At 37.1% G+C, this 23,574-nt stretch overlaps 1 protein-coding gene across 10 annotated transcripts in view; it reads left to right on the top strand.

The window, feature by feature from the left end:
• COX7B2 (cytochrome c oxidase subunit 7B2) overlaps positions 1–23,574 on the top strand; it is a 165,828-nt gene that overhangs the window by 33,632 nt on the left and 108,622 nt on the right. The window lies entirely within an intron of this gene.

Raw genomic sequence — 23,574 nt, forward strand, 5'->3', positions numbered from 1 at the left:
CTGTCATTTAGACAGTAAAAATGAGCTGAAATTGTTCAGAATTGAGCTATGATATTAAGGATTGAAAAGATGGAACAATTTTGAACGGTTTTCAAGGACAACTGAGAATATAGTATGAAGAAAAAAGGCAAAGGGTTAAAACTGGCTCCAGAAGCTGTTGGGCAAAATTAGTGGGCAATGCTTTTTCGATTTGAAAGAAACTTGTTAAAATCCAATGTTTTACTTGCCATTGAGTTTAAAATGCCTTTGATTTTCTTGTTTAGTAATTATTGTTCCATAACATTTCCAAAAAGTCTACAAAATTCCTATTAAGCAAAACAGAAAAATTACAAAGAACTGGTAATGAATGGTTAGAAACACATACTTGTGCAGAAGGTGTCTTTATATGTAGGGTAACAGTTACCAATAGGGAGATATTTGTTCTAGATAAGTTATGCAGCCTTAATACCCAGCCATAGTCTTGAAAACAAAGGGGGAGGTATGAAGTATTTTTAATAAGCAGTACTAGGTGGCAGGAATGAGCCTGTAATTTTCAGAGAATTACCTCAGAGACCAGCCTAGTAACAGCAGACATCTCAGGTAGAAAGCACATTGGTTAAATAGAACTATGACTATATGTCTGTATACAAACAAAAACAACAAAAGAGAAACAATAAGGGTAGATTTGCATGTGTCAGTCTTACAAAAATATCAGTGTTGAGAAACATTTCCAGCAAACATCTACCAAGTTTTCAGGAATTTGGCTAAATATACTTTTTTTTCCCCTGACATTTTTAAAGTATTTTATATAGTCTACATAAATAAATATTGTGTGCTTTCAAAATTCATCAGGGACTATATAAATCCTATGTATCAAAACATAAACTTGATTTCAAAATATGATTAATGTAGCTGAGAATATACGCTGCTCTAGGAACAAAAAAAAAAACACACACACACACACGCAAAAGAATTGATATGATGGTCCATATGTTCTTTGGTAGTTACAGAAATGGAATAGAAAATGAAGATCAGATGTTTCCGCTTGTTGTTTGTTTTTTGTTTTGCACATTAGATGTAGCAATTGAAAAATCATATTCCCAGTGAAGATTTCAGAGGTGAAATTCTATTCACCACTTCATTCCTTTGGGAACCTCTTGTGTCTTCACTGCAACTAAAAACACTTCAGCTTTGCCTGAAGCATATTTTGTGGTTCTTAAAAATAACATGAATTTAAGCAAATTCTGAATTTTTTCTTCTTCCCAACTATGTTGCTTATACTTAAATAAAACATACATCTTGGATTTTGGTCTTATGTTTTAAATTATGCATGTATTTTGGTCTTCAAGGAAATCTGAGCTGAATATCCATGCTTTCTTTTTTTTTAAAAAGACAACAACAAAATGTACAACGAACCAAAAGTATAGGAATACACACAATGCAAGTTCCCAAACTAATCAAGACACCAAACGAGAATTACTAAATCACTCCCACCCAATCGTAGGAAGCTCTGCACCAGAGCCAGTATACTTTTCTGCATAGGGTCCATGCTTTAAATCCCACTTACCCATTGGACATCCAATTTCATTCCAGGTTTCCTGATACACTTAACCAGTATAAATGGCATTGTGGCTTAAATAAACAAAGGAAAGATAATACCCTGCTACTAAACACAAATACAGCGTAATAGCAAAATTAAAGCAGCTACTATATTCTAGGTTATTTACATATTAATTAAATTATGCACTCCAACCAGACAAAATGAAAAATGCTATTTATCAAGCTGTCATTACGAGAACATGCACACTCAAAACCACAATGAGATACCAGTCTCACGCAGTGAGAAATGGATGATCATAAAATGTCAGGAACAACAGTGCTGTAGAGGATGTGGAGAAATACCTTTTACATGTTCGCGTCGGGAGTGTGAATTATTCACCATTGTGAGAACACAGTGCGGCGACTGCCTCAAGAACCACGAACGTAGAAATACCATTTGACTCAGCAAATCCAGTTACTTGGGTGTCTGCTACAAAAGGATTATAAATCATTCTACTATAAAGACACATGCATACGTATGTTATTGGGCACTATTCACACAGCAAGACCTGGAACAACCAAAAATGTGCATCAGTGGAACCAGACTGGATACAAGAAATGTGGACATACACACCGTGGAATGCTATGTAGATCATAGAAAAGGATGATTTCCTGTCCTTTGCAGCAAGGACATCGCGACACCCTGCAAGCTTGGCACGTCATTCTTCCGCCGAACACTATCACACAGAACAGAAACCAAACACTGCATGTTTCCCTCATAAGTGGAAGTCTGAACAATGAGAACACATGGACACAGGGGAGGAAACTAGTCACACACCAACCGGGGCCTGTCGGGGTGCACTAACGGGCTCGAAGTAGCGTACAAGGAGAAATACCTACATCGGTAGGTGACGGAGGCGTTGATGAAGTGGCAGCCACCACCATGGCACCGTGTTGCTTGTACTAGCAAAACCGGCACGTTCTGGCACATGTACAGGGCCAGAACTTAAAGTAATAATTAAAAAAAACATTAATGCCAAAACTATGAAGCCATTACAATAATTTAGCACCCATGCTTTACTGGACTGAGGAACTTAGGAAAAAATCGCATCGTAATTTGTCCACGTACCACATAGGAGCGGGCAAAGACATGCACTCAGATTCTAATCTCTGACCGTCTCGACGATACTTCCTTTAATACCTCTGCGCAGGATAGAACTGCTTCTATTGACATATCATTTGTGAGAAGCATGGCTTTCTGCGTTCGTTCAGCGAGCAAGATGATGCCAGGACAGGCCAGCCCAAACGTTAGTTTATCTTGGGAGAGTTCTTGGCTTGCCTTGGGACAAGCAATTCAAGCAGCCAGCAGTATTATAATTTATTTTTATTATTTATTATTTTACTTTATTTTATTTTAGGTTCAGGGGCACATATGAAGGTTTATTACATAGGTAAACACGTATAATGGTTTTTTTGTACAGATTACTTCATCACCCAGGAATTAAGCCTAACACTCAATAGCTACATTTTCTGCTCCTCTTCCTCCTCTCACCCTCCACCCTCAAGTAGGCACCAGTGTCTGTTGTTTCCTTCAGTGTATTCATAAATTATTATTATTTAGATCCAACTTATAAATGGGAACATGTAGTATTTGGTTTTCTGTTCCTGCATTAATTTTATGATCACCTCCAGCTCCAGTTTTGTTCCCACAAAGGACATGATCTCATTAATTTTTATGGCTGCATAGTATTCCATGGCGTATATATACCACAGTTTCTTTATTCAGCCTGATATTAATGGCCATTTAGATTGATTCCATGTCCTTCTATTGTGAATAGTGCTGTAATAAACATTCACATGAATGTGTCTTTATGGCAGAATGATTTATAGTCCTCTAGGTATATACCCAAAATGGGATTGCTGGGTCGAATAGTAGTTCTTCTTTTAGCTCTCTGAGGAATCACCATACTGCTTTCTACAACAGTTGGACTAATTTATACTCCCACCGACAGTGTGTAAGTGTTCCCTTTTCTCCTCAACTTTGCCAGTATCTGGTATTTTTTTTAATAGCCATTTTGACTGGTGGAAGGTGATATCTCATTGTTTTTGATTGACATTTTTCTAATGATAAGTTACATGGAGCTTTTTTTCATATGGTTCTTGGCCACATGTATGTCTTCTTTTGGAAAGTGTCTGTTCATGTTTTTTGCCCACTTTTTAATGGGTTTTATTTTGCTTGTAAATATATTTAAGCTCCTTATAGATGGTGGATATTAGACCTTTGTCAGATGCATAGTTTGCAAATATTTTCTCTCATTCTGTAGGTTTACTCTGTTGAAAGTTTGTTTTGCTGTGCAGATGGTTTTAAGTTTAATTAGATTCCACTTGTGAATTTTTGCTTTTGTTGCAATAGCTTTTGGTGTCTTCGTAATGAAATCATTGCAAGTTCCTATGTCCAGGATGATATTGCCTAGGTTATCTTCCAAGGTTTTTACAGTTTTGGGTTTTATATTCAAGTGTTTAATCCATCTTGAGTTGATTTTTTTATATGGTGTGAGAAAGGGGGGCAGCTTCAGTCTTCTGCAGATGGCTAGCCAGTTACCCCAGCACCATTTATTGAACAGAGAGCATTTCCCTGTTGCTTGTTTTTGTCAGGTTTGTCAAAGATCATATGGTTGTTGGTGCACAACCTTATATCTGGGCTCTTTATTGTTTTCCATTGGTCTATGTGCCTGTTTTTGTACCATTACCATGCTTTTTTGGTTACTGTAGCCTTGTAATATAGTTGGAAGTCTAGTAACATAATGTCTCCAGCTTTGTTCTATTTGCTTAGGATTGCCTTGACTCTTCAGGCTCTTTTTTGGTTCCATAGGAATTTTAAAATAGTTTATTTTTTCTAGTTCTATGAAGAAAGTAATTGATAGTTTGATAGGAATAGCAGTAAATCAGTAAATTGCTTTGGGCAGTGTGGTCATTTTAATGATATGATTCTTCCTCTCCATGAGCATAGAATGTTTTTCTGTTTGTTTGTGTCTTCGATGATTTAGTTACCAGTGTTTTGTAATTCTCATTGTAGAGATCTTTCACTTTCCTGGTTAGCTGTATTTCTAGGTATTTTATTCTTTTTGTGGCAATTGTGAATGGTATTGAGTTCCTTATTTGGTTCTTGGCTTGGTGGTTGTTGTTGTACTGGAATGCTAGTGCTAGTGATTTTTGTAGATTGATTTTGTATTCTGAAGCTTGTTGATGTTTATCAGCTGGCAGAGCTTTTGGGCTGCGACTGTGAGGTTTTCTAGATATTGAATCATGCCATCTGAAAACGCAAATAGTTTGACTTCCTCTCTTCGCATTTGGATGCACTTTCTTCTTTTTGCCTAATTGCTCTGGCTAGGACTTCCAACACTATGTTGAATAGCAACGGTGGGAGAGAGGGCATCCTTGTCTTGTGCTGGCTTTCAAAGGAAATGTTTCCAACTTTTGCTCATTCAGTATGTTGGCTGTGGGCTTGTCATAGATGCCTCCTTGTTTTGAGGTATGTTTTTTCAATACCTGGTTTGTTGACAGTTTTGAACAGGAAGGGGTATTGAATTTTATCAAAAGCCTTTTCTGTGCCTGTTGAGACAATCATGTGGTTTTTGTCCTTGTTTTTTTTTTTTTATGTGATTAATCACATTTATTGATTTTAAAATGTACATACAAGTAGTAACAGTAAAATAAACCAAGCTGAGGAAAGAATCCCAGAACTTAAAGACTGGATGTCTGAAGTAAGGCAGTGAGACAAAAATAAATAAGAATAAAAAGATATGAATAAAGCCTCTAAATATGGGATTATGTAAAGAGGACAAATCTAAAATCATTGGCATCTCTGAAAGGGAGGAGGAGAGAGCAAACAACCTGGAAAACATATTTCAGGATATGGTTCATGAAAACTTCCCCAACCTTGCTAGAGAGGCCAACCGTCAAATTCAGGAAATACAGAGAACTCTGTCAAGACTCTATGCAAGAAAATCATCCCCAAGACACATAATCATCAGATTTTCCAAGGCCAAAATTAAATGAATAATTTTAAAGGCAGCTAAAGAGAGAAATGGCAGGTCACCTACAAAGAAAACACCATCAGGCTAACTGCAGACCTCTCAGCTGAAATCCTACAAGCCAGAAGAGTTTGGGGACCTATATTCAACATTATTAAAGAAAAAAAATCTTAAACTAGGAATTTCATATTCAGCCAACCTAAGCTTGCTAAACAAAGGAGAAATAAGATCCTTTTAAGATAAGTAAATGTTGAGGGAATTTGTTACCCACCAGACCTGCCTTACAAGAGAACTTGAAAGCATTACTAAATATAGAAAGGAAAGTTCATATGAGCTATTACAAAAAGACACTTAAACACACAAACCAGTGTCACTGTGAAGCAACCACTCCAATAAGCCAACATAATAACCAGCTAACAACACAATGATGGGATCAAACCCACACATATCCATACTAACCTTGAATGTAAATGAACTAAATGCACCACTTAAAAGACACAGAGTGGCAAGCTGGATAAAAAAGAAAGACTTAGTGGTATGCTGTTATCATGAGACCGATCTCACATTTAATGACACTCACAGGCTCAAAATAAAGGGATGAAGGAAAATCTACCAAGCAAACAGAAAACAGAAAAAATCAGGGGTTGCCATCCTAACTTCAGATAAAACAATTTCAAACCAACAAAGATCAAAAAAGACAAAGGCATTATATAATAGTAAAGGGTTCAATTCAACAAGAAACCTAACTATCCTAAATATGTATGCACCCAACATAGGAGCACCCAGATTCATAAAACAAGTTGTTAGAGACCTACAAAGAGACACAGACTCCCACATAGTAATAATGGGAGACTATAACACTCCACTGACAGTATTAGACAGATCATCAAGGGAGAAAATTAACAAAGATATTCAGTACCTGAACTCAACATTGGATCAAATGGATCTGATAGACCTTTTCAGAATTCTCCACCAAAAAACAACAGAATACACATTCTTCTCATTGCCACATGCCACTTACTCTAAAACCGACCACATAATTTTACATAAAACAATCCTCAGCAAATGCGAAAGAACCACAATCATACCAAACACACTTTTTGGACCACATTCAAGTAAAAAATAGAAGTCAGGACTAAGAAGATTGCTTAAAACCATACAATTTTGTGGACATTAAACAACATGCCCCTAAGTGATTTTTAGGTAAATAATGAAATTAAGGCAGAAATCAAATGGTTTTTCAAAACTAATGAGAACAAAAATGCAACATACCAGAATCTCTGGGACACAGCTAAGTCAGTGTTAAGAGGGGAATTTATAGAACTAAATGCCCATATCAAAAAGTTACATAGTCCTCAGATTAACAATATAACCTCACAACTGAAAGAATTAGAGAAGCAAGAACAAATCAACCCTATAGCTAGCAGAAGAGAAGAACTAATAATAGAAGCTGAAGTGAAGGAAATTGATTGGCAAAAACAAAACAAAACAAAACAACAACATTCAAAAGTTCAATGTATCCAGGAGTTGGTTTTATGAAAGAAATAATAGGATAGGCCACTAGCTAGAATAATAAAGGAGAAAAGAGAGAAGATCCAAATAAACACAATTAGAAATGATGAAGAGAACGCTACCACTGACCTCATGGAAATAAAATTAGCAATCAGAAACTACTGTGAACACCTCTATGCACACAGACTAGAAAACCTAGAATATATGGATAGATTCTTGGACATATACAGCCTCACAAGACTGAACCAGGAAGAAATTGATTTCCTGAAGAGACCAATAATGAGTTCTGAAATTGAGTAAGTAATAAATAGCCTACCAACCAATAAAAAAGCCCAGGACCTGATGAATTCACAGGCAGATTCTACCAGATGTACAAAGAAAAGCTTATACCATTTCTACAGAAACTATTCCAAAAAACTGAGGAGGAGGGACTCCTCCCCAACTCTTTCTATGAAGCCAGTGTAATCCTGATACCAAAACCTGGCAGAGACACTATAACAAAAAAAGAAAAAACTTCAGGCCAATATCCTTGATGAACATCAATGCAAAAACCAAAAAAAATTAGCATACCAAATCCAGCAGCATATCTAAAAGCTAATCTATCATGATCAAGTAGGCTTCATCCCTGGGATACAATGTGGGTTCAGCATAAGCAGGTTTATTGAGGTGGCCATGTACAGCAGAGTGGGTGCTCCTTGTGGAGGAATGCCAACCCATAGGCAGTGCACTCAGATCAGCAGGGTATGGGCTGTTCGTTAGCTGCATTTATATCCACTTTTAATTACATGCAAATTAAGGGTTGAGCTATTCATAAATATCTGGAGAAAGGAGTGGTTATTTCTGGATGTTGCCATGGTACTTGTGGACTGTCATGATGCTGGTAGGGGTGTCATATGCTGATAAACATCAAAGGCAACTAGAGACAGCCTTTGGCATCACTGGCTTGTTCCAGCCAGTTTCTTGATTTCATCTTGTCAGGATCAGAACATAAATCCTGCTGTTCTCCTACCTTATTTTCTCGCATTAGAGATTATATACTACTCCTTAATGTTAAAGGGCTTGTAGAAGAGTGGAGGTCCATCTTCTTTAACTGCTTTGTGCTGGTCTTATGAGTGTAGGCACTTGCTAACACTGGAGGAGTAGAAACTCTTGTCATCTGATGTAAGGAGGCCAAAGGCAGTATATCTCTGTTTCCTGGGTCAGAAGGCAGGATGAATTAGAAGCCTTGTGACAGCATTGTCTTTAAATGGAATTGTTGTAATCTGGAAGACACAAACTTTACTAAGAGGTAACAAGCAAGGGCCAAAAATACAACACTAGTCCAGGATTACATTTGCCAAGGTCTAGGGACTCTTGAATTCTCTTTAGTGCCTCACCTTTGTTGGTGGCCAATGATTCTGGGGTTTGAGTCTAATTCCTTAGGGTTGTCTCAGGTAGGCAAAGCCACTCCAAGAAGCCACTACATTATTGCTGCCCTGCTTTCCACCAGAAATAATGCTATTGTTTGTTTATTTCTGGTATTATTGGGCCTTACAGGGTTATAGACAGTGACCGTCAGAGGGGCAGTGGTGACCAACATACATTTTTGTTTTGATATACAAAACATTTTGTTTTATGTACAAGTTTTGATATACAAAATAAAGCTACTCCTGAAAGAATAGCTGGCTCTCCAGGGAGTCAGGAGTAGTTAGTTGCAGGGTCCGATTTCTTTCCAATCATAGCCACAGACAAAAGTGCGCCCAGTTAGGGCACAAATTGAGGCCATATGTGATGTAACGTCTATTCTCTGCTTCCAAGATGGATCTATAGAGTTATTTTCCCCAAATTCCAATGAGAGTAGTCAAATAGTTCATATTTTCCAGAAGGGGGAACACTTCCATCTTCCTGGATCAGACAGTTGCTTTTTCCTTGCATGTATTGACCTTGGCGGTGGCATCATGTATGACTTCCTTACTTAGAATTTGAATCCCATTTATCTTAGTGCAGCCTTGGTACTTGGAAACTAGGGTTGGAACAGAGCATTGTGGGGAAACTTCCATTCTTGTGTCATTAACACAGCAATGGGTGCAAAAGATAGTGTCATTACATCACTGGAGGTACCAGTACCCAATCTCCCAGGTGCAGATAACAGTGGTGGAGGAAGTTAGGTAGAGTCTATTAAGTGGGGGAGAATTCCACCTAACAAGTAGTGGTCTGTGTACTAAGGCATCACAGTGGATAATTAGGAGGTCCAGAGACATGGTCGTTAGATTTTCCAGATGTGCCAGAACGTGGAACTCTCTATCCTGGGGATGTTGATGACAGATTCGGCAACCAAGAAGATTATTCCTTGATGCTATACTTTTTTGAAATATTTACTATAGAGTCTTCTCCCACCCACACTGAAATCGGTTAACTGGGGGAGCAAACAGGATTATCAGAGGCAGTGTGATGTCTGGCTGGACCTTAGAGTGGCCTCTACACCCAACAAGGACAAAAGATGTGTTTCCTAGGAGGAAGCAGTTGTTCAAAGCAGTGAGGAAGGAGTATTATGATTAAGAAGGAGAGAAAAATTGATATTTCTATGCTTACCACAGCGCCACATCTCTGTACCAAACTGAGCGTTGGTCCTTTTACAAAGGTAATGGACCAAAGGAGAAGAAGTTGTTACATGAAAAAGATACTTGCACGCATATGCTTATCACAACACAATACACAATTACAAAGATGTGGAACCAACCTAAGTGCCGCCAACTAATGAGTGGCTAAAGAAAATGTGATATATATACAACCATGGACTACTATTCAGCCGTTAAAAGGAACAAAATAATGTCTTCTGCAGCGAGTTGGATGGAGCTGAAGTCCATTATTCTAAGTGAAGTAACACAGGGGGAGAAAACCAAAAAACATATGTTCTCACTGATAAGTGAGAGTTAAACTATGAGTACCCAAAGACTACAGAGTGGTGTTAATATAATACTCAGAAGGGGGAGAGTAGAAGAGGTGCTAGAGATTATAAAACTAACAGGTATACTGTACACTACTCAGGTGATGGGTGCTCTAAAATCTCAGAATTCACTACTATTTAATTCATCCACGTAACAAAAAAAAAAATGTGTATCCCAAAAGCTATTGAAATAATAATAATTAAAAAAAGAAAAAGGTCAGGCACAGTGACTTAACGCCTGTAATCCCAGCACTTTGGGAGGCAAGGCAGGCTGATCACCAGGTCAGGAGATCGAGACCATCCTGGCTAACACGGTGAAATCCCGTCTCTACTAAAAATACAAAAAATTAGCTGGGCGTGGAGGCGGGCACCTGTAGTCCCAGCTACTCAGGAGGCTGAGGCAGGAGAATTACTTGAACCTGGGTGGCGGAGGTTGCAGTGAGCTGACGTGGCACCACTGCACTCCAGCCTGGGCGACAGAACGAGACTCCGTCAAAAAAAAAAAAAAAAAAAAAAAAAAAAAAAAAGAAAAACAAAACAACTGTGACCAACAACTCTAGAAACAACTCTGACAAACAACTCTAGGAATGAGCTGACTGGTCTGATTAGGCTGATGGTGCCTACGGTAGACCACAAGACATTGACCAAGAACGCAGTGATTAACTGCCCATCTGAGACTGCACACGACCATTTCACAAAAATGTTTTGATGATTTCTCTTAACTTCTCTTAAAACTGTTACAAAAATTACTTTACCCAAGTTCTATTCTATAGCTTTCCTTGTCTTACCTATCAGGGAAAATGAAGTTTAGCCACATGGACAGATCTCAATCTTTGAATAAATAATTTGAATCCAACTATATTTTGTAAAGTGGTGAATTTTATGTTACTATCTTACGACTAGAATTCTGAGGTAAAAGCAAATGGGTCAAGTGTAGGTAACATTGTTTGTATCTGAAACCTGTGGGGGCTCATAAGAAACAGGTTTAATCCTGGATAGATGTACTCAGCTGGTGATCCCCTGAAGCTTAATGACAGTGGGGATACTTAACAACACCTGATAGGGGCCCTTCCATTTTGGTTGTAATTCATCCTTGGGGATCCTTCTCTTCAAATTTTGGCAAGACTAAGTCTCTTGGTTGAACGGGGCAGTAAATTCTTTCCCTTTTGGAAAGGGCAATGCTTTATTTCCATATTCTTGAAAGGCCTTTTGAATCTGACCTAAATTCCAAATAGGGGGCATAGTGAGGCATGTCTGGCCCCTGTTTCCCATCATGAACTGAATTAGTTTTTCAGGTTTCTATAGCCAATTAAACATTTTAGTCCAGGTGAGAATGGAGGTTGTCCAACACTCATTAGCCCTTAAAACTTTTTTTAAGCAATCTAAGAATTAAAAACCAAAGGCCAAACATAAAGTTACACATCAAGAACAACAAGGAGTATAAAATCAAGTTATCCTGGAGGAAAACAATGCTTTTATAGACCTCTAAGATAAAATATTTCAGCATAAGTTAATATCAAGAGTTAAAACTGGAGAAGAAAAAGTCACAGGAGCAGATGAAAAAGCTGGAGCATTATTGTGTTAGGCCTTCTCAAAGGGAGAAAGAATTGAAAACAGCAAGGCACAACAGTAGTTGAATATGAGATATGAATCTGAGAAGTTTTAAAAGGAACAGGTTATAGAATTAAAATAAAAATTTCTTCTAATTAAGAGCAAATCAATAACTTAAGAATAACTTGCTTTAACATGGGGGACCATTCTCTAGAAAGACAATTATGAACAATTCCTTTCTAATGACAGCCACCTCATTGCACACAAAATTCCTTCATAAATTTTCTTTCACAAACTTTATCATGACTTATACAGACTATCACATGCTTGTACTTTCTGACTTGTCCTATGCTATCTCTTTCTTAAAGAACTGGAACTAGAACTTGAAGAAATAATTTGAATCCAACTATATTTTGTACTCTAGAACAAGAATTCAGCATACAAGACTTTTGTTTATTCCCTTCTTTACCAAAATACATATTTTATCTATAACTTTATTTACATTTCTCTTTCCTTCTTATTAGTTCCTTTCTACCTCATTTCATAAATAACCTTTTCAAGTTGGTAATTTGAATTAACCTTTACATAGCTTTTGAATTAGACAAAGTTTTCTTGATAAAAGACATCTTTTCTGGCACATATTATATAAGCCAACGAAGCAAGAAATCCTGAACTCTGTACCAGATGTTAGCATTTTAAAGATGAGAACCATTTCACAATTTTTAGAAACTTATCTTCCCATATATTATGATAATACTTTCTTAATTGGAAATGACCCAGACATCCAGTAAACATCCAAAATGATTTTAAGATTTTAAGTTATACAAAAAGTTCACTTACAAGCATTTATCTCATTACATTTACCTAACATATTATTACTTGTAAAATTGTGATTAACAAGTTTACTTGTAAAAATTGTGCTATTAGACAAATCTAGTCTTCATTCAAAGTTGCTTCCTGATTAAACATTTTTAAAGTCTGAACATTAGGTGAACACCTAAGTAAGAATCTTACAGTTGAATACATGAGCATTTTGCTGATAACCCTGAAGATTTAGGTGTTTTTATTGAACCAACAGTCTTAAATTAGTCTGATTTATCAAAATTTGAAAATTCTGAAGACATTTCTGTTTTTATCGGTAATTTTAAAGCCAGTGTTATTTACCAAATATTCACATGAATTTGAAAACATTTGGACTTAATTTATGAATATTCATTTGCTTATAAGGTAATTTGATAGCATGCTAGACACAACACATAACACATGTACATACACGTAAACATATTTAAACATGTGTATACACACAGAAAGATGGAACACTTACCCATTTGCTTTTACCTCAGAATTCTAGTCATAAGATAGCAGTATAAAATTCACCACTTTATAAAATATAGCTGGATTCTAATTATTTATTCAAAGATTGAGATCTGTCCATGTGGCTAAACTTCATTTTCCCTGATAGGTAAGCCAAGGAAAGCTATAGAATAGAACTTGGGTAAAGTAGTTTTATTACAGTTTTGATTTTAAAACCTCTTTTCTCTTTTTTAATGAGGGGATAGAGGGAAGGGGTTGATAGCATTGTTCCATGAGTGCCCTTGGAGTCCTTGAGCTGCTGGAGAACTCACCTGGCAGTGGAGAAACTGAAGAAAGCGTTCAGGTGGCCACTTCCTGCTGCTGAATGTCCGCTACTTCAGGGAGTTGTCCATCAAGTCAGGTGTCTGGGACCTCCAGAAAAATGGACTTGAGCAAGGCAGTGGTAGGGAGTGTAGGCTGGGGCTAATTGGATAACATGGAGGGGTGTCTCATGACCTTGGGGTGGAACCCTGAGCTGGAGAACTGGCGGGATCTCTTTTCAGAATCAGAGGACTGAGGACACTCTGTTGGAAGGGAAATGGACTTTCTAGGAGGCACAGCTAAGAGGGGGTTGGTTATCTAGCAAAACTGGCACAACTTCTTCGTGCCTGGAAGTAACATGAGCCAGAAACATTCTACAGCCAACCCTTAAGTCAGGATCCTGGTAAAGGACCATAAAGGCCTTTACATACGTGACCTCTCCCCATTGTGTTTCTTTTCTACAGAATAAATCTAATTGTAAAAATAGTTGTATAACAAAGAACCATTTCTAGGCCAAATATTTTGTTTTCCGGTTGGTACTAGACCTGAACAATGTTGCAGTAGAAATGAGTTTCTTTTATTTTAAGCCTTCTAATTTGTTTGATCTAATTGCTAAAAGGGCATCCCAGCAGTGAGTCCTTCTGGATGCTCACCATTGTCCACATGTCTAACAGGGTTCTCTACCAGAAACAGAGGTTTATCTAAGTCTAGCAAAAGCTCTGTTATTTTCTCTTTTATATTCCCACCTGCTTTTTCTCAAGTCAATACACAGTTTCTGCCAATTCCTGCAAAGAGGGCATAGGTACAGGGTGCAGCAAAAGTAAATGATGAGATATGAGTGAGCATTAGAGTGATAACTGCATTCACCAGTAAACAGAATATGACAAAAGAGGTGACTTTTCTTTTACTAAGCCAAGTATAAAAGGAAAGGTAAAAATAGAGTGACAGGGTTAAGAAACCCCTAGAGAGGGACTCTAACCCACACTCATAGAAGGGAAACAAAGGAATAAATGAACCCCCTAGGGTAGGACTCTAATCTACAATCTTAGAAGGACATGCCAATGCTGAAAACCTCAGAGCGTCTGAGGGTAGCCAACAGTACTAAATGCTGAAAAACCTGCAGCACCTGGGTATTGGCCAGTGAGGGTCCCCTCATCATAGGCCAAAATCCCCAGAGCATCTAAGGGGTGTTCAAGAGTGAACCCCAGAGGCCACATTGGGGCTACAGAACAATGTGACTCTGATGTCACAAGGTCCTCTCACAACAGGGGACCTCTCACAACCAAGTGACTTGCCTTACACAATTGCCCAAATAAAGTTGGCAGGGAGTAGAAGCAGAAACTGTAAATGAAGCATACATTGCAGGGAGGAAAATAAAATGACCTGTGGAAAAATAAAATGGCATTAAAGTAAAAAGGAGCTAGAGAAGGGGCAATGATGATATAGTTGGTCAGATGGACTTCTTTCTAGGGCACCCAAACTATGGGGGACTTTGAATTGACCATCTAGCCGGAGACCTCATTTGCTGGCTTACCAGATGTAAAAGAAGGGGCAGAGGGAACAATTACCCATCTGCAGAAGCCAAAATGATGCTGACTGGTCTCTAACTTGAGGCCCTGGTGAAGGTCTCCCTTAGGTTCCCAAGCTTGGGAGGGCTTGACTGCTGCAAGGAGACCAACATGCGGACCATCAACTTGCCAGCCACAGTTGCTCCAAATGAAGTGTCAGCCCCTTGCCCATCAGCTCAGTCTGCTGCTGTCACCTGACAAGAAAGATGATGGCTCTGAAAACAGCCTTTGACTGGTTTTACAGCTCTTCAGTGTTAGTAGGTCTTTGGTGCTATGACCTCTGTGCTACAGCTCTGCACCTTGGATTGGCACCTTGCTGTCTCTCTTGACTGTATCACCAGTCACCATCTCACTGCCCTGCCACCTCTCTTTACCATCTTCTTTCTATTTGCCATCTCACCACCTTGCCAACTCTTGCCATCTTCTGGGCATATTGGGCACCAGATGATACAGGGCAGGTAAGCTTCAAAATTTGGGCGTATCCTGGGATTATTCATGGCTTCACTCGGGAAAGAGTTCAAGAGCAAGCTGATGGTGGAAAAAAGCAAGCTTATTGAAGTGGTAGTGTACAGCAGTGTAGCAGCTCTTTGCACAGCATGGCTAACTCATAGGCAGTGCACCCAGAGTAGGAAGTTATGGGCTGTTGACTAGCTGTATTATACCCATTTTTAATTACATGCAAATTCAGGGGTGGGTTATTCAGAAATCTCTAGAAAAGGCATGCCAACTTCTGGGTGTTGCTATGGCATTTGTAAACTATCATAGCACTGGTGGGACTGTCTTATGCTGATGAGCAGCAAGGGCAACCAGAGGTTGCATTTGGTGCCATTTGCTGGTTCTGAATGGTTTCTTTATTTGGTCCTATTGAGACCAGAAAATAAGTTCTGCCAGTCTCTGATCTCAAGGTTATGTATTGCTGAAAGTCAGATAAAGATATAGAGGAATCAAAATTGCCATTAATCCCATAAATATAACAGTAATAGCTACCAGACAGACCTCTCAGGTTGTCATAATTACAAGTCCTTCAGTTATTCTACTTCCCCAGCACCATTTTCCAGATGAGAAAGGTAGAGCTCAGAGATGTGAAAGCTCCTTCATCAGGATCACAGACTTGTAAATGCCAGATACAGAATTTGAAAATAGATATCTTGACTCCTAAAATCTATGCTGCATTTAATAGGACCTAGTAGTTAAAAAAGAGGGAGTGTAGAGAGTAATTGAGTCAACATTGTGAGAAATATTTGGAAGAAGGTGTACCTGTGGCTACGGCAGTAAAAGGAAAGGAGGTAGCTTGATAGTGCTGGGATCTGGGTGGAAAGATGGAAATGACTTCAATAGGAGGAGAACACTACATTCCTTGTGAGACACAGACATTTTCAGCCATCTCAGCCCATTTTTGGAGTCTAAGGGTAAGACTAATTCATCTAATCATGCATTCTTCCTCACACTCATTCACATATTTTAAGAACAACACATTATCTCTGAAAGAGTATTTTTTACATCCTAAGTCGACAGATCTAGTTTGAGGTTCTGACTTTGCCAGATACAAGATGAACAGTAAGAGGAAAATCATCTTTTTTGAGCAATAAGAAGCATTAATCTCACAAATTTGTAAGTAGCATTTGATGGTGTTTGTGAAATAGCTTATAAAAGTGGTCAGTCGCTTCCTACATGTTATGCTGTTATAACTGGTTACCTTTAATTTCCTTATATGTCTAAAGAATAAGTCACTTCCACATCAGTTACTGAAGTCTAGGGCTGTGACTGAGAATCTTGACCACTCCTATGACTCAGGCAAATGCCACATCTGTACACACACAGCCACGTGGCATTCATCAGGAATTGGAGTAAGCAGAGCTATAGTGTTTCAAAAAGTCTCCTACTCCCCCCAAATTATTAAGTACTCCTTTACTCCTTCTAGGGTGTCTCAACCTTTGCCAAACCAAATAATGAGGTCAGGTATAACTTTGAGATGCAGCATTTTAAAGCTCTAGAATTATATCTTTCCTTCTCTTTTTTTTTCTAATGTTTAAAATGTATTAAACATTAAACTAATTAAAAATTAAACATAAACTAATATTTTCATGAATGAAAAATTGCCTGAAACCCACAAGCTACTTGCATTAGTGTACTAATATATCTTAAAATATAAACCATGTGGCCAAGTGTGGTGGCTCATGCCTGTAATCTCAGCAGTTTGGGAGGCCGAGGCGGGAGGATCACTTGAGGGCAGGAGTTCAAGACCAGCCTGGCCAATATGGTGAACCCACCAATCTCTTCTACAGATACAAATATTAGCTGGGCATGCTGGTGTGCCCTTGCAGTGCCAGATACTCGGGAGGCTGAGATGGGAGAACCTCTTGAACCTGGGAGGTGGAGATTGCAGTAAGCCAAGATCACACCACTGCACTCCAGCTGGGGCGAGAGTGAGACTCCATATGAATGGGTTGCTACAACAATTGTTTACTTTTTTTTGGTATATATTGGGGTGGAATGGGATTGGGATGTCAACCAGTGGCAGGATTTAATAAAGTTATTCAAAAACCCCACCAGCTTCAAGTAGTTACACAAAATGATAAGTTAACACATGCTAGTTAAATTAGATTATGAGGTAAAATGATGTAACTATTTCAGTAGAATACATTTTAGACTCTAAAAAAGAGAAACACAGAGAAACAAAATAAAACAACACAAAAAAGCTTTCATTCCTTTTACTATTCCCAACACCAGGGTTCGTTTTTCAGGTCTTTTCTTCCATTCATTGGTTCACTGAAACTTTAGTATTGCATACATTCTGAAAACTCTTGTGTTTCGATCTGTTTTTACTTCTGTAGCTCTTCCACTGGGGAGTTCTACTTGCTTTTTGTTTAATTTGGCTGTTACATAAATATGTTGAAATGTTCCACTATTTTAGTTCCTACTGTGAAAATATTTTGTAAGCAGCCATATTAAAACTCTTTTTCTCTCAGCTCTATAGATCATAGGAATTTGAAAGCAGCAAAGTAGTATAAGGCTTTATCCAGTACACCCCCTCATGACACCACTGAAGCCTAGAAAAGAAAATGGTTTGCCCACAGTTCACCTGGAGGTAGAAGACCCTCAACTAGGATCCAGCATTCATGACTCCAGTCATGAAAGAAAACCAGACTTACTTCAGTGTTTTAAAACTATGAAAGTGTTTTAAAACTATGAAAATTACTTGTCACTCCAAGACTCAGAGAAACTCATTGTAAACACTTTTCTGTTTCTGTTGTTTCACGTATTTAAATGCTTAAACACCTATCTGAATGACTGAATGTAAAATGATCTGACACACACATGCTACTTGAGTTAGTATGTTAAAGTATCTTAATATCATGTAATAAGTATTACATATCTCTTCATTATATGAGTTCAACAAATTTGGGATCTTGTTATTTAAATACTTTTTAAGGATTTTTTGGTCAATCTGTAAATCAGAGTTTCATAATATACATGGATAGTTTATCATAGATTAATATTATTCAAAAGCATGTTTTTAATGCCTTCATCATATTTTCTTCTATGGCAATTAGTATCTGTTTTGTCATTCTCCCTGTATGCTTTTCTCTCTTTATTTTAAATTAGGAATAAGTATTGAAAATCTTTACTGAAAATCCCTATTTTCAATACTTATTCCTAATATAAAATAGAGAAATATATACAGACACAGAAATCATTGATTTTTTTCCTTTTTTAATCAAATAAATAATACATAAATATGTTGGCTAACGATATTTTGTTAATTTCTTGTGCAATGGTGTGATCTCAGCTCACTGCAAACTCTGCTTCCTGGGTACAAACGATTTCCTGCCTTAGCCTCCCAAGTAGCTAGGATTACAGATGTGTGCTCCCATGCTTGGCTAATTTTGTATTTTTGGTAGAGACAGGTTTTCACTATTTTGGCCAGGCAGGTCTCGAACTCCTGACCTCAGGTGATCCACCTGTCTCTGCCTCCCAATGTGATGGGATTACAGACGTGAGCCACCACACCTGGCCTAATAATCTTTTGTTAATGTCTTTAAAATTAATTTAAAATTCTGTGACAAAGTGCATTATTATAGAAACTTTATAAAATACATAAAGACAAAAGGAAAAGTATAATATGATAACTTGATATCACTCTTAGCTTTTGATGTTTATATTTTCATAATTATTTCCCATTAAAATGTTACAATAGCGTATTTCACTTAACTATAGAATATAATTCTTTTCAAGTCATTAATTTTTTTCTAACAGCCTTTTTAATGTTTTTTTAATATTCCATTTTAAGAATATATTACTTTAATGACTGCATCTTATTGGATATATAGGTTTTTCTCAATGTCTTATTCTGTAATAAACATCTTTTGATACATGTTGCCAGATTTTGTTCCTGATACTATTGCCATTTATTCACTTCTTTCCCAAATCTGTTGTGTCTACTATGTGTTAAGGCACTGTGCTGGCACAAGAAAAATAGGCACTAGCCTTATGGATATACAGTGTAGAACAGTGCTGCCCAATAGAACTTTCAGCAGTGATGGAGGTGTCTGCATTGTGCAATGCAAGTATTTTATTTTTCTAATGTAAATTTGAATTGAAGTAGCCACGTATGGCTAGTGGCTACTGTCTTGAATATCATCGTGAAGAATTTTCCTATTCATACTGTCAAATCTGTCAGCTTCCTTGACTACTGTATACTGTTAGCTCTCTCATGGGATCTATATTAACATGTCCTTTCATATAGTATGTAAAGAGGAATACTTATTCTATTGCATGTTTTATAAATTCAGTACTGCTTTTTAAAAACTCAACATATTAGCTAGCCAGTTACCAGAGTAAATGTGAGAACTCTAATATCTCGTATGCTGATACATATTGATGCATGTGTTAATATAGATTATAATATATTTGTTCCAAGCGACTAAGAGGCACTTTAAAATCAACAAGTAGTCTAATTTTAAAATAATCACTCTATATTCTACTCAACATATCTTTCTGTTTTGATTTATATGGCTAAAAATAGTTTTAAAGAAACAGAGTTAACCTTCAGTTGAATTATCCATAAGTAAGACATTTAATTATTTTGCTTTAAAATTTTCTCATTCCACCTGTGTGAAAACCTATACTTAAATATACAGCTATATGTGGTAAACTTAAGTTCCACAATTGGCATGGAAAGAGTTTGAATTCATAATTTGTAGATAATGCAGAATCAATTGAGTGAAAACTTAGCACTAATCACACTTCTATGGATATATTTCTTTCTGTAACTAACTTTTAGAATTATAGTACTATTTTATATATTCTCTTAATAAACAAACAGTTAAAACAAATACTGGTGTTAGGGAAGCCAAAATAAAATACAAACAATACAAGACAAGTCTAATTGTATTACAAATGAATAAGATAACCACACTAAAGAGAATAGAGAATAACTAACTAAAATTACTATGGTAAAACATTATCTTGACTGGATACTGTATGGTTAAACTAAAAAAAAAATTGTACATAACTGCTGTAATCATAAATGTTTTTATAGGAGTGTTGACGAGCAAAATGTGTATTTTATACACACATATTTTCTGAAATGTTTATGTATATGCCATAATTGAACAAATAAGTAAACAAATTTTAGATGATGAGAGCCAGATTTCTGACTGTTGGAGAAAGAAGTGTATAAATAAGGAAAAGGGGAAGGGTTAAGTGAATCCCGTGGTGTTATGTGGATTAGAATGAGAGGTATCAATATAAGTTCGTTTTTAGCATATGCTGATAAATAGATAAAGAAATACAGTTAATGCCTCTTACTAACAATAGTGATGGTCCATAAAATCACTGAGCTAGCAAATACAACACCACTGCTCCTAAGAAAATACAGAGTTAGGTTCCCATGAGCCTCTGGTCACGTTTTCATCAATCAATCAATCAATCAATCAATCAATGCATAACCTTATTTTATGTGTGTTTCTAGTTAAAGACATCTTATTTAATACATATTGCTGACTCATTGCCATTGAATTCACAGCCAACAGCACTATAATGTATGCCTAAAGGAAGCTTACCTAACATACATGGGTTCTCTGTAAGGCACACTACAGCCGCTTGTGCCTAAGAACACTAGCCAGTGCTTCGGTATTACACTTGGGGTCTGTTGTAAACAGCAAAGTCAGCAACACAAAGTACAGAAAAGCGAAAAATGTGGTACTGGATAGATCTCCAGTGGGACATGTATCTGCAGTATGAGAACTGAAACGAGATGGCAAAGCATTGCCTTGTTCAACTTCAGCTGTGATCATGTGCATTGGTTGACTCATATTTTTCACCCCTCTGCCCAGGTCTGTGAATGACTTTGAAAATATCTTGAGAATTGATTTTGGGGTTACAAACAAATTTTAATGAATAGGTGAATTTGCAAATAAAATAGCAAATAATGAAAATCAGCTCTGCGTGTGTGTGTGGTGTGTGTGTGTATTCATACTTATATAACCTAGCCATGGCTGGTAAGAGGGTCAAAAGCAATAGCACTCCTTTAAAAATGATGATTCCTAGCACCTAGACTTTGGCCCTTAAACACCACTACCCAGAAAAGGAAATTAGAACTCCTTGGAGAAGTAGTTGATTTCAGGGTTAGGGCAAGAAAAATGCTAATTAAGTATTTAACACGTTGAGTTATTAGAAAGTTAGAAAGTGCTAAATGAGAAAAGAAAAAAGTGGTTTGTCACAAGAGCATAGGAGACAATCTGAAGGAGCTCCTAATGAACAAATTGAGCAATAAATAATAATAGTACTGTATTTTAACGTCCAGAATAAAACAAAATGCTCATGAGTCTTTGCTGATATCAATAAATAATTCAATAAATAAATTGATAAGTGAGGGAAAAGAGACAACCCCTTTTCACAGTAGAATTTTAATTAATAAATGTAGAAGGAAATAAGGAAATAGAGAACTACCATTAGGCAAACACCATAGTAGTACATGTCCCAGACAAAGTCTCCTATGGATACAAAAATTAATTGGGAGAACAGAATTTTGCATAGTCTCAAAGTATATTCCCAAGATACTTACCAACTACAAAAAGGAATCTGTGGGAAAACCTGGTTAACACCAACTTTATCAAATGATCCGGGTAAACATCATTTGGAATAAGACACATTGATAAATATCATGAGCCCCTTGGTCTTGATGCGCTAAGAAAGTCACAAAACCATTTTTTTGTAGTATTCTTAGCAAAAAAATGCATAACCTCATTTTAATTTGATCATTAGACAAACATAAATTGAAGGACATTTTACAAACTAATATTCTTCAGAAGTATCTAGGTCATTAAAGAAAAGGGAAGGCCGGGCGCGGTGGCTCAAGCCTGTAATCCCAGCACTTTGGGAGGCTGAGATGGGCGGATCACTAGGTCAGGAGATCGAGACCATCCTCGCTAACATGGTGAAACCCCGTCTCTACTAAAAAATACAAAAAACTAGCCGGGCGAGGTGGCGGGCGCCTGTAATCCCAGCTACTGAGGAGGCTGAGGCAGGAGAATGGCATAAACTCGGGAGGTGGAGCTTGCAGTGAGCTGAGATCTGGCCACTGCACTCCAGCCTGGGCGACAGAGTGAGACTCCGTCTCAAAAAAAAAAAAAAGAAGACTGAGGAACTATGGAACTATTAGACTAAGTAGAAAACACAGCTAAATGCAATGTGAGATCCTGAATATGATCTTTGGGAACAGAAAAGGGCCATTAGTGGAAAAATTGGTGAATATCAAATAAAGTCTAAAGTTTAGTTAATAATACTGTATCACTGTTAATTTCCTGTACTTTTGTTATGTAAGTTGCTAATATTAGGGGAAATGAGTGAAGGATGTACCAGAATGCTTACTAATTTTGCAGCTTTTATCTATGTCCCAATTACATCAAAATAAAATGTTTAAAATACTATTAAAATACATTGAGTTCATTTTCCTTCTTTCATGTCTGATCTGAAATTAGTTTTATTATCTGGAGTAAGAGAAACTGAAATTCATAAATATCTAAGAATACTTTAAAACTAGTTTTGCTTACCTTAGATATACAATTTCTTTATCTTTTCTGGTTCATCTCAAATAATACCTGCTCCAGTTATCTCAAGATGCAGGTGTTTTCTTGTTAGAAGTGGTTTAATATCTAATTGCAAAGCCAGTCAATTTTGGGAGTCACCTACCTTCTTGGATCCTCATGGGCCAAAAGATCTCTAATAGCAGCTCTACTGCTCTGTGGGCCTTTGTTCCCCAATAACTTGCACTACCTCTTTCTGTATGCCTCTGTCACAGTCTGTCACTGCTTCATGTTCTTGGTATTTCTTAGTTCACATATGAAAAGAAGGAAATAAATTGGCTAACATCATCTAAGCTGAACCAGTCCTCATTGAATGTCACAAGCAAACTTAATGGATTCCTTTTCCTTAGATTACAATGGTAATCTTGTCAATTCTGGCCCTTTTGGGACTTGGACACATAGTACAAAGCCTGACCACCTAATGATTGCACTTAACAGGGGCAGTGGGTTAAGTAGCTGAGCATAGTATTGGCAGGCAATATGTTTGACCTGTGTACAGTAGTGAAGAATAACAATTTGCCATCGCTTATGTAATACTGTGGTAAATAATTTTACTTCTTTACAGTGTTAGTAATTTATATTTTTTTCAGTGCTTTACAGACTAACAATGTATTCACTCATGTAACTTCATGTGGCACTTTATATTAAAATGAAATGAAGTCTTAACATTTTTAAGAAGTGGAAAACAGATATTAATACTGAGGTATATTGAGATTTTTTACGTGAGATACCTATATTATTTGAATACATTGTGCACTGTG

Source organism: Rhinopithecus bieti, unplaced genomic scaffold (genome assembly GCF_001698545.2).
Source record: "Rhinopithecus bieti isolate Rb0 unplaced genomic scaffold, ASM169854v2 scaffold_7167, whole genome shotgun sequence".
Taxonomy (NCBI): domain Eukaryota; kingdom Metazoa; phylum Chordata; class Mammalia; order Primates; family Cercopithecidae; genus Rhinopithecus; species Rhinopithecus bieti.